Below are 12,395 nucleotides of genomic sequence, written 5' to 3' on the forward strand. Positions count from 1 at the left end.
TCTCTCTCTCTCTCTCACACACCCCTACAAGGAAATCAACCAATATCTTAACAGGTTATCTCTGGGGGGTGGTTGTATTAACTGGTTTTTCTGTACTTTTTATAAGCACGTAATGTTTCATGATAAGATAAAAACCACCTTCTTATTGTAAACTATACAATATTGTACAGTAAGGATGAGCCTGTCTCATAACAGCAGGTCGCCAGCACGGGTTCCCTGTCAGTGGGCTGTCCTGTGACTCTGAGTGTGCATGTGTAGAAACACTCCTGCACACAGCCCACCTGTCCGCCCATGCTATCCCTGGGGTTTTCTTAATAGGCCACACAAAATAAGGTCCACACAATGATGGCAGCCTGGGATTCTAGTAAATTCTGCCACAAGGGACTTTTGTGGAGAGTTCCACTCTGAGAGTTACCCAACATGGACTCACCACTCTTGACTTCCAGAAATTACCCAGTAAAATGTCTCAGGCTAGAAGAACAAGTTTAGAGCAGCAGTCAGCAAGCTGCGGCCCCTGGGCAAATCAGCCCACCACCTGTTTTTGAACAGCTATGAACTCAGAATGGTTTTTACATTTTTGCGTGGTGATAGAAGTACCTACATAATATTCTTGATTGTGTCTCCTGGGCCGAAAAGCCTAAAATATTTACTAGCTAGACCCTTCCCTTCACCTCTCCCACTTGGTGTTTGGTTGTTAGAATTTAAAGATGTTGTGTATCTTAATCAAACACTCTTAATGGTTTTCAAAAAGTAATCCCTTCTTTCAAAAGCAAAAAAAGAATATAATACCTTTTTTTTTTTTTGCAGTATTTTTGGCCAGGGCTGGGTTTGAACCCACTACCTCTGGTATATGGGGCCGGCGCCCCACTCCTTTGAGCTACAGGTACTGCCCAGAATATAATGCATTTTTACAGTTAAAGAGAACATGTCAGCAGGAAAGTACTTCTCTTCTACTATTGAAGAAGGTGATCACTTTTAGTCCCTCTTTTAAGAGTAATTTAGTACAGAAAAGACTTCACTATCTACAAACATATTTCAATTCCACTTCTGGGAATTTATTCCAAGAAAATAATTATATATGTGCATTGCATGAATATTTAGCTGCAAAGATATTCACTGAAGCATTCACTGTGGAGATAAAAAATTGAAACCAGCCTTCATGTCCAGCAATGATGAATTTGTTGAACAAATTATGAAACATTCATCTGGTGTAATATTAAGCATCCATAATACATGCATTATTGACAGACATACAAAGACGTTCATGACAGGGTGTCAATTAAACAAAGTAAGTTACAACAATTATATAATATGAGCCCATTTTTAATGATCATTAGCATGCACAGGAAACCCCTGGAAGAACGCGAGGCAGATAACAGTGGTTATCTCAGTGTGATGGGATTGGAGATAATTTTTCTTTTTTCCTATTCTGCTTATGTGGACTTTGAGACTTTTATTCAGCGAATATGCATTATTTGTGTTCCTATTCTTTTTCCAGTCCCACACCTTCAAAAATGCAGATCAAAGACAAATGAAAATATAGTCTTACAGGCATGTCTTACAGCATTGTACAGAAGTGTTGTACAAATATTACTTGGAATTAATTTTCATCTAGATCGAAGTGAAGGACCTAATTTTACCCCTCCCCTCCCCACCCAAGGCAACTGAGTGATCCAGCTCTGCTGACTAATCCTTTCCTAATGGTCACTGTGCACACCTCTCTCCCATTCTGCATATTTCAAGGACCAGAAAGCTTTGCATTTCTGTAATCTATTGCTGCAAAACAATATACTTGAAATCCAGTGGCTTAAGACAGCCACTATTTTATTATTTGCTCCAATGTTCTGATTTGGTTAGAGTTCGGTGAGAAAATTCTTGCTACCTGTCGTGTCAACTTGGGTAGCTTGAGTAGCAAGGGCTGGGTCTTGGGTCACTGTTGAGAGGGGTGTGGTTCTCTGATTCTCCTCCATGTGGCCTTGTCACGTGGTTAGCTTGGGCTTCCTCTTGGCATGATCAGTTGCATTTCTTACCTGGCAGTCGGCTTCCCCCAGAGCACAGAAGCAGATGCTATTGGGTCTTTTCAAAGATGTAGATCCATAATGGCCCCGTATCAATGCTGCCGCACTTGATTCATTAAAATAGCCCCTAGATCAGCCCAGATTCAAAGGTGCAAATACTGGGAGATGTGGTTTTTTGGGGGCCACCAAAAGAACATTCGCCCACAGTCCGCATATATAGGGATATTTTAGCAAATTCTCTGGAAATGTAACCTGATGGATTACCAGTGTATCAATCTCAGAAATTTATATTTCTCTATATCAGATTTCTTAAATGTGGCAATACCTGTAAAAGGACAGCTTGTTATATATTTTACTACCAATTTGCACCTCTCATTTGACACAGTGTGTAGTTCATCTGTTCAAACATCTTCAAATGACTATTTTTATATATGCCACTCAGCAAGATAGCTGTCATTAGAATATCAACATCTACTTATCATTCCCTTAAAAGTCGCTAATAGCATCAATATATTTGAGCTTAAATATTGCTTTGGAGCCAACCTTCTCTGGTGAGATTCAAATTAGGATAAGTGTTTTAGATACAAGTTCAAAAAACTTTCCCCAAACCAGTGTCTGTCCCAGATTTAGCAGGAAGGACTAGAGGAGCCCACTCTGGGTATGGGGTGCGAGTGGGGTGTTGCCTGGTGGGGAAGGAGCGGGGTGGAAACCCAGGAGTGGGTAGCAGTGAAATCTCTCAGCCTCCGCACTCTCCCCCACAGCACCAGCCTGCACCATCTCCCTTAGGCCCAGAATCTTGTTCCTCAGTTCTCTCTGCTCTCTTCTCTAAGTCAGCCTCTCTCTGTCTGCTGGTGACTGACAAAATACTACACACTCAAGTCTACCCAGGATTAAGGCAATGTGAGTAGGGCTGTCTAACCATCCTTTAGCTCATGTGCCTCTTTCACGCTTACGACAGGAGCTGTCCTCAGCCCTCACTCCCAACCCTTGAAAGAAGATTCTGCACTCATCATCTTTCTTTCTATTTTCTTTTTTTCCGTAAGACAGGATCTCATTATGTTGCCCAGGCTGGTTTTGTACTCCTGGCCTCCAGAGATCCTCCTGTCTCAGCCTCCCAAAGGGCTGAGATCACAGGCATGAGCCTCTGTGCTCAGCCTCCTCACCTCCCTCTAAGTTTAAAGACTTACTTATCCTGTCTCCACCTCTCCTTTCCCAGGTGGTCCAGGGAAAGCTCACCCACTGCCACCACCCCAATTCCCCACTAGACTTTGGGCAGCCCAAGAACACTGCTGACTCTTTCCTCCATTCTTCTTGGCACATGCTCTCCCTTGGCACCATTCTCTTCCTCTCTCTCTGCCCAGCCCCCCTCAGCCTCCTCTGCAGGCTCCTTTCCTCCATCCACACTTTGAATGCTGATGTTTCCCAACTCATAAATTATTCCAGGCCAGTGTTCTTATTAATCTCGCAGCCATGACTTTGTGACACCCATGATTCTAGAACCAAAAACCATATGAAGATTTCTGGGTGTGTTAGGGTTCTGAGGAGAAGGCCAAAGCTTTCAAAAGATTCCTCAAGGATGCTGTCATCCACACAAGGTGACAACTGTTATCTTAGGCCATGCCACCTGTTGTCCTGGCTTCATCTGCCCTCCACAGGCAGAAGATTTATGCATCCTCATCTCCAGCCCGTGCTGTGTCCAATCTGGACATCTCACAGATACTTTAAACTCAGTGCATCAAAACCTAAGGCTTTAAACCCAAAAGGCTGGCTCTTTTTTTCTCTCTTAGCAAAGCCCTCAGCCAGGAAATGATCTCCTTTACTCACTCCGTGTGGGTGGCCTCGTCAATCCGTGGCTCTTAATTCTACCCCTCTCTCATGGGTCCTGGGCCCGTATCTTTCTGCAGTCTCCACCTCTATTGCCTTGGTTTAAGTCAGGGACTAACAAATTTTATAAAGGGCCAAAGAGCAAATACTTGAGGCTTTGTGGATCATATGGTCTCTGTTACAATTACTCTACTATTATAGCACAAAACAGTCTTAAATGATTTGTAAATAAATAGCGTGGCTGTGCTCCATTAAAGTTATTTATGAACACTAAAATCTGAATATTACATATTCTCCATGTGTCATGACATATTGTTCTTCTTTTGATTTTTTTACCACTAAACAATGTAAAATACATTCTTAGCTTGTAGGCCAAACAGACGACAAGCCGTGGTCCTAGTAGGGTAACTCCTACCTTACGTCTTCTCCCGTCTTGCCTGAAACAATCTTTCTTCTCTAGGTCTCTCCAGGCAGATTACCTGCCACGGTGCTACCACAGCGATCGTCCCAAGAAAGAAGCCGGGCTGCACTCAGAAGCTTAAAACCCCCTAACAGTCCCCGCTACCCTGAGAGGGAGGTTCCCAACACGTGCTGCTGATACGTGGGGCTGGCTCACCCTTCGGTGTGGGGGCCTCCCTGTGCGTTTAGAGTATTTACCAGCATACTTGGCCCCCACCCATCAGATGCAGGCAGCATTCCTACCTCCCTGTGGTGACAATCACAGTATCTTCAGACGTGGCAGAATGACACCTGGTGGAAAACATCTGCCCAGGCCCCCTGCCTCGGTCCTGCCTTCCCTCCCCATAGTGCCTCCCGGGTGCCTCATGTGCCAGCCCTCCTGAGCCACCTGCAGTTTCTGGGGCCCGCCAGGCTCTTCACACTTCTGTGTCTCTGATCATATGTTCCTTCCCCTGCTGTCCCCTGGCTCAATGCCCACCCTCCTTGCATCCATTGGTGTCGTCCTATTTTGTGTGTCTCTGCAGCACAAGGAGGACTGAGCTTTTCCTCCCTTGTGCTCTCGTGGTCCCCCTACATGCATCTGTCATAGCACCTAGAATGCCTTTAACCACCTGTGTGCATATATGTCTCCTATCTTAGATTGCCAGCCCTGTGAGAACTCAGACTTTGCCTAGTTCCTCTCTGGAGAATCAGCACTTAGTTGAATAAATAAATGGGTAAACTGAGGGTCAGGGAGTCAGAGTCTGTGATGGTGGAGCCCAAGATCAAGAGCAAACATGCCAGAGCCAGCACCAGAAGGCACATCTCCGGACCCCAGACCCTCTACCCTCACCTTGCCATGTGAACCCCTAAGCCTCAGCAGATGGTTTTGGGGTCTGGAAATTTTGCTCTTACAAATGAAAAGGAAGCATTTCCAGGTAAGAGAGACAAGCCGGGGGTGACATTTGGGACATGCATCCTGTAATCATCAATCCCTTAACAGAGCTCTGAATTCACTAGCTGTGCCCATGGGAGAGGACAAATTGGCTTACAGTGAGGTGATAGGCATCTGCGTAGGCTTAGCCATGGTGACCTAAAGGATAAAGACAGTCACGAGTCCCTGGAGACTGTTTAAGCCAAGGCAGTCAGTGCAAGATGCGATGGATCCCCACAACCCAGATCCTTGCATGCCACCAAGGATTTTCTACCTGCGTCAAGTAGAGGGAAATTGCTGTAATTCACCCATGTTAGAGAATATTATTATGACACTTGATTTTTGCAGCAGGCTTTTGAGCACCTCTGAGCCACCAGGAGTGATGCTGCTGCAACAGCCACAGACTACCTGAGTCTCCAGCTGTTCTGGAGGAGTTTTAGAAAAGCACTCACAGGACTGAGACATCAGGCATCTGGTTTTTATTTCAAAAACCTTAATAAGGCATGGAGGCCGCCAAAAGGATTGTAAAAGGAAAGGTAAAAAGTTGAAAAGCCGGCTGAGGCTTTTTTTCCTACTGAAGGCTGAGGATGGTCCTGCTTTGTACCTCAGGGGACACAGTGTTGCAGACAAAGGATGTCTGGCAATCCCACCCCACCCAGCACCCCAAGCCCCTGTTTTTAACACGTGGATAGTACGTGAGTGTTCAGCCCTCTGTATTGCATTCAAGAAGCTTCCTCAGCCTTCTTCTCTGGCTATTGTCAAAGGCGTCAGGCTGCTCTGCCTCCTCCCACAAGGGCAAATCCCCATCAGTCTGCGCCCCAGGCAGAGAGCAGTGAGGTCAGGGCTGCCCAGACCTTCATTTAAAGCACAGAAAGGGAAGGACTGGGGGTTGAGACCTGGCAGCTGAAGGCAGGCTGTGACCATGTCCCCAACCACCTATTTTCCAGTGGAAGAGCCTGAGGCTAGGACTGAAACAACCTGTCCAAGGAAGGTCACCTGCCTCCATATGACTAGATGGGCCCTAAAGCTCTCTTGTCTTGCAGATGTCTATCAACAGAGATGAGCCCCACAGGGCCATACTCTGCTGCCTTTGAAGGGTAGATACAGAACAATGTTCCAGATACATTGCTAAGCAAACACAAGCAAGGCATGAAACAGTGGCCACCATGTGGGACAGATAGAGCAAATATATGCATTTGCTCAGATGTTACTGAGTCTTCCAAAAAGATATGCTCAAATCCTAACCCCCAGTCCCCACAAATATGACCTCGTTTGGAAGTAGAGTCTTGGCAGATGTAAGCAAGTTGTGGATCTAAAATCGATTTCATCTTGGATTTTGGGGGGGGGCCTAATCCCAATGATGAGCATCCTCATAACAGAGAGGAGAGGGAGATCTAAGAAGCAGAGGTGCATAAATAAAGGCCAAGTGAAAACAGAGGCAGAGAGTGGAGTGATGCTACCACAAGCCAAGGACTCCTGGGGCCACCAGATACTGGAAGACACAGAGAAGGAATCTCCTCTGGAGCCCTAGGAGGGAGCAGAGGATCTGTCAATACCCTGTTCTGGGGCTTTTGGTCTCTTGGGCTATGAGAGAATAAGTTTTGTTTTAAGCCAAGTTTGTGGCAATTTATTGTAACAGCCCAGGAAACTAAGACAGATACCTATAATACTTTTGGAAGGGATCTTGGACTTTACTGAATGCAAGATCAATATTTTAAAAAATCATACTAACATATACCAGTCATCAATAATCAAAAAATAAAACTTGCAACCTCTACCACCAATACTAGGAACAAATATATTAAATACACAGCAATAATTGTAACAAAAGATATAAAGACCGCTACACAGAGAAACATAAAATATTATTGAGAAAAATTAAAATGGTGTAAATAAATGAAAGTATAAGGTATGTCTATGGACTGGAAGTTTCAACAGTATAAAGATATCCACCCCCCAAATGGATTAATGCAACCACAATGTAGATGGAATGCAGCCACAATCAAAATCTAGGTAGGTATTTGTAAAATTGATAAGCTGATTCTCGAAACAGTTGGAAGATGGGAGTTTAGAAGTTTAATAGCCAAGACAATCCCAAAGAACAAGAACAAAGACATGGAGATCACCATGTGGCCAATCAAGACTTTTTTTTTCAATCTTGAAATAAAGTTTACTGAGGAAGAGAAAGATGGCTTACAGAGTAAGAAAAGTTAGACAGCAGGATACATTTGCCACAGATAGCAAACAGGCCTCCATTGCCAGGGCAAGTAGGCAAAGAGGCTTATCAAGTCTTACAAAGCTGCAGTAATTAAGGTTGTATGGTATTGGCACAGAGACAAATACACCAGTGAAATGGAACACAGCATCCAGGAACAGAATCACAATATATGTGAATACTTGGTTTTGTTTTACAACAAAAGCATCACACTGCAGAACAGAGGAGAAATGCAGCATTTCAATAAATAGTTGTGAGTCAATTGGTTCTCCCTAAGAAAATATATTTCTCTAGTTAGCCACCTTACACTGTGCACAGAGATCAATGCTACATAGATAGCAGATCTAAGGCAGTGCCTGTGGCTCAAAAAGGCAGGGTGCAGGTCCCATATGCCGGAGGTGGCAGGTTCAAACCCAGACCCGGCCAAAAAAAAAAAAAGATAGCAGATCTAAATGTGAGTGGCAAAATAAACATACAAACAAATCAAAAACAACTCCAGAAATATTATGTAACAGGAGAATGTCTGCCTAACCTAGGAGTAAGTAAAGATTTCTTAAACAAGATACATAAAACAGAGGCAAGCAGGCCAGAAGCTAAAGAGGTGCAGCCTTGGGATCTCCCAGACCTCCACTGGACATCTCCAAGTCAAGGTGACTTTCAAAGAAATACTGATTAGGGTAGAGACTTCACTCCCAGATCCTGTTACAGATCCAGTTGGGCTCAGCTTCCTTGAGGAGAAGCTTTGGTCCCAGCCAGAACATCATACGGAAGTCTGTGGGCAATGACATCCTGATACTGAGGATCGGATTGTGTATTGAGGGTTTCTAAGAACTTCCAAGAAGCATATAAAGGCTCATTTCAGCTCAGTTCCCTGCCAAGGAGTGACCTTTGGGGACTATGGCCAAAAGTCTACACACAGAGGCAATGTGCTCAGTTTGCCTGGAGTTTTTCACCAATCCCATGTCTTTCTCTTGTGGGCACATGTTCTGCTTTGATTGCGACCAAAGTTGGACATCAGAAAGGGAGGCTTTGAAACTGATCTGCCCCATGTGTTGAGGATCAACAGAGAAACCTCCCAGGAAAGAATGGCAGATGAGAACCTTCACCCTTCTCTTCAAGCAGCCCGGACCCCTCCTAGAGTACATGATGCACATGAGCAGTGAGCTCCGGCAATTCCAGGAAGGTAGGAGCCAGAATGCAACCACTGCCAGCTCCCTTCTTGTCATCTCTGAAGATCTAAGGAGCATCCAGCCTGCAAAGAACCATCAGGACATGACGGAAGATCTCAGGAGATTCACATACTTGGCCTGGGTCTTGGGTACACCCAGCTTCTCCACTGGCCAACATTATTGGGAGGTAGAAGTGGAGAGGTGAAGGAATGGTCTCTGAGTGTCTGCAAGGAGTTGGTTGATGGAAATAAGAGCAATTTATCCTCTGAGCATAGTTTCTGGTTCATCAGGATGAAGGCAGGAGCAATAAGTGCCAACTTCATCCCAGAAAGTAGGATTCCCACAAGCCCTGGACTTCAGTGTGTGGGAATTTCCTAGATGTTGAGATGGAAGAAATCTGTTTTTTTGATGTTGGAAATGATGCCTTCATTTATAAATATATTCCTGTCTCCTCTTGGGAGACTTTTCCTCCTTGTTTTCTTCTTGAGCTACCAGGAGAAGGTGACGGTGGTGTCCAGAGAATCTGCCCATGAGAAATTGAGCTCTTTGTAGAAGCTTTCTAAAGAAGTCAAAGAGATCTTTGGCCTGAAAAAGGTCAGAATGGTCAAGGGTGAGGCAGTATTCTGTTGTGTAAATATTTGTTAAATATTATTAAGTGCATTTTGTACAATCTGTAATAAAAATTTTATAGATTTGTTTGGCATACATAATTTAGGCTTATAGGTAAATAACTATGAGATATTTGAGAATGTTGTGAAGCACTTTAAGCCTCGGTTTCTAGTCTCTAAACTGGGGTCATTGTATCTCTCAGCCAAATAGCTGTGATGATTAGAAACAACACCACAGTAAATTTTTTGGTAGACAATGAGTGGAGAATAGTAGGTTGTAAGTTAAACTAGATGCTAGATTTTGTGGATAGAAACTATTTTTTTTTATTTTATGGCTTTTTTGGTACAATTCCTAAGGATAGACATCTGTGGACAAAGAAGAATCAGATAGAATCAATGTGAGATGCTTTGATAAGGCATAAAATTTCAGAGAGAGAGAAATAGGTCCTGCAGAAAACTAAATCTGTCATTTTTACTTTCTCTGAAACTGTGTCTTGAGAGACAAAGAACTTTGACTAAGGCATATTGTTAGTGGTAATTCATATCATAATGGGAATTATCCTTTGCCCATCTCAACAATTGACCTGTTGTGTAGTTGTCAAAATACTAGGGTATACATGATAGGCATTAAGATGCCTATATGTTTTAATGAGATAATGTCAAGTTTATAAAATAGCCAAAGATTCAGAAAATTCTGTAATCAATTATATAAAGGAAGAAACAACTGTTCTGAAGACTGGATCCTGGAACTTCTGCCTAGCAGATGCAGTTTCACTTGCAAACCCCCCTGTGTTTTCTGAGATGAAAGGACATCTCCAGGCAAGCCCTAACTTCAGACCGCTGTTGCTAATTTTTGATTTATAAGAATTCTTTATCATCCTTGATAACTCATTAATGTGATTCATCATAAATTTGTTTTTAAAGTTGTTTTGGGAGTTATTTGTAGAGTTTACATTTTCTTGCTATTAAATTTATAAACATCAAAAAGGACACACAAAATAATAATCATACTGGAAAATATTAATATACTTGATTTCACCAAAATTGAAGACTTCTATTCACCAAAAGACACTATTTAAAGTGTGGGAAGGGAAGCCACAGAGTGGGTAAGATATTTTCATTCTGCCTAACTGCCTAACTTGAGTCCAGACTATAGAAGGAACCCCTCTGATTAAACACAACAACAAAACCCAAAGGAAGATGATGGGTAAGAAACTTGATCTGGCACTTCATGAAAGAGGCTTTCCTAATAGGCATAAAAAATATTAAAAAGTATTCAGCCTCAGTAGTCATCAGAGAAGTGCAAATTAAAGCCATAAGAAAAACCATTCACACCCGTCAGAAAAGGTAAAATTAAAAAGACGGACAATACCATTTATTGACAAGACCTAGAGCATTGGGAATGCTTATACACTGCTAGAACAGAAAAAACTGCATAGTGCTTTGGAAAACTATATTCATCTACTAAAGTTGTGCCTGTATGTAGATTTACCCAAAGATGTGAATAAGAATTGTCACAACTGCATTATTAGTATAATAACCGCTTAAAAATGAAACAACCTAAATATCCATTAACAAGAGAAGGAATAAAGAAATTTGTGTTATATTCATATATAGAATAGTAAGTTACAATGAAATGAATGAACAACAGCTATAAGCCAAAATATGATGCAGAGGGAAGAGACTAGTTTCAAAACAAGACAAATACGTTATGTTCAAATACTAATATGTGATGTTAGAAGTGAGAGGAGAGAGAAGAAGGTAGCAAGCAGTTGGAGGAGGGCAGGGTGGGCATGAAGAAACCCTGAAGATCTTGATAAGGGTCTACTTCTTGATCTGTGTTGTAGTTACATAAATGTGTCCATTTTGTGGCAATTCATTGAACTGTACATCTATCATGTGCTATGGTCTGAACGTTTGTATTCTCCAAAATTCATGTGTTGAAACCTAATCCTAAGCATGATGAAAGGTGATTAGGTCATGAGGGTGGAGCCCTCATGGATGGGATTAGTGCCCTTATAAGAAGCTGTTGAGACCCAGAATTCCCTTTCACTACCCAAGGACACAACTAAAAAGTGCCATCCATAAAACAGAAAGCAGGTCCTCACCAGATACAGAACTTGCTGGTGGCTTGATCTTGGATTTTTCAGCCTCCAGAACTGTGAGCAATAAATTCCTGTTGTTTATAAGTCAGCCCAGTCTCTGGTATTTTGTTATAGCAACCTGAGTGGACTAAGACATTTTGCAGTACACATTTGTGAAGCATACTTTCTTGTGTGTATCTTAGACTTTGAGTAAAGTTTTATTTTTAAAAACTTTAAGGAAGACCACAAAAGCTTAACCATCACACACACACACACACACACACACACACACATGCAATCTTAAAGGCCTGATTGGGGTCTGGGACCCCAATGCCTGGCAGAAAAAAGGAAGTGTCAGCCACCAAAGGAAGCTGCAGGATCAGAGCATGCTGGCTGCATGCTGGGCTTTGAAGCTGCTGCCCAGCAAAGCTCTGGCAAGGGTCAGATGCCACAGAGGCCATAGCCAGAGGTGGGAGGGAGCCAGCCTGCTGGAGCCCCAAAGCCAGCCTGGTGGTCCTGTCGGCTCCTCCTCTTCTCCCTTCTCCTTTTCCTCCATCACCTTCTGCTTCCTTTCAATTACCTGACTTTCCTTGCCCCTCACTACAAACATAAGCTCCAGGCTCCATGGGCTTCATCGGGTTGTTTCTTCCATCCCTGCATCCCAAGCCGCTAGGACAGTGCTAAGACATCACAGCAGTGAAATAGAAATTTATTAAATATCTCCATGGGAATGAATGCAATAGCACATCTTTTAAAAAATAAATAAATGTTCACAGCATCTTTATTTTTAATAGCCCCAAACTGAAAACAAATCAGATTTACTGCAATAGTTGGGTTTGTTTGTTTGTTTTCTATTTCCAGTTAATAACGAGGGTATACTTTCTGGGTGAAAGATTCAATTAAACTCAGACTTTGGGACTTTACAAATAACATATACTTTTGATAGAGTAGAGTCAAGTCTGCTGATTGTTCTCCAAATTTGTTTTGCAGCTTTTGCAGCTTGCTCTGTGCCCAGGAGGGTGATGCCTGTGCCCTGCCCTGCACTTCTCTTCTGGCTGGTGGCTGCATGTGCACCAACCATCAGCACAGGAACCAGCCGTCATCA

Source organism: Otolemur garnettii, unplaced genomic scaffold, assembly GCF_000181295.1.
Source record: "Otolemur garnettii isolate 467f Iridium unplaced genomic scaffold, OtoGar3 scaffold00111, whole genome shotgun sequence".
Lineage (NCBI taxonomy): Eukaryota > Metazoa > Chordata > Mammalia > Primates > Galagidae > Otolemur > Otolemur garnettii.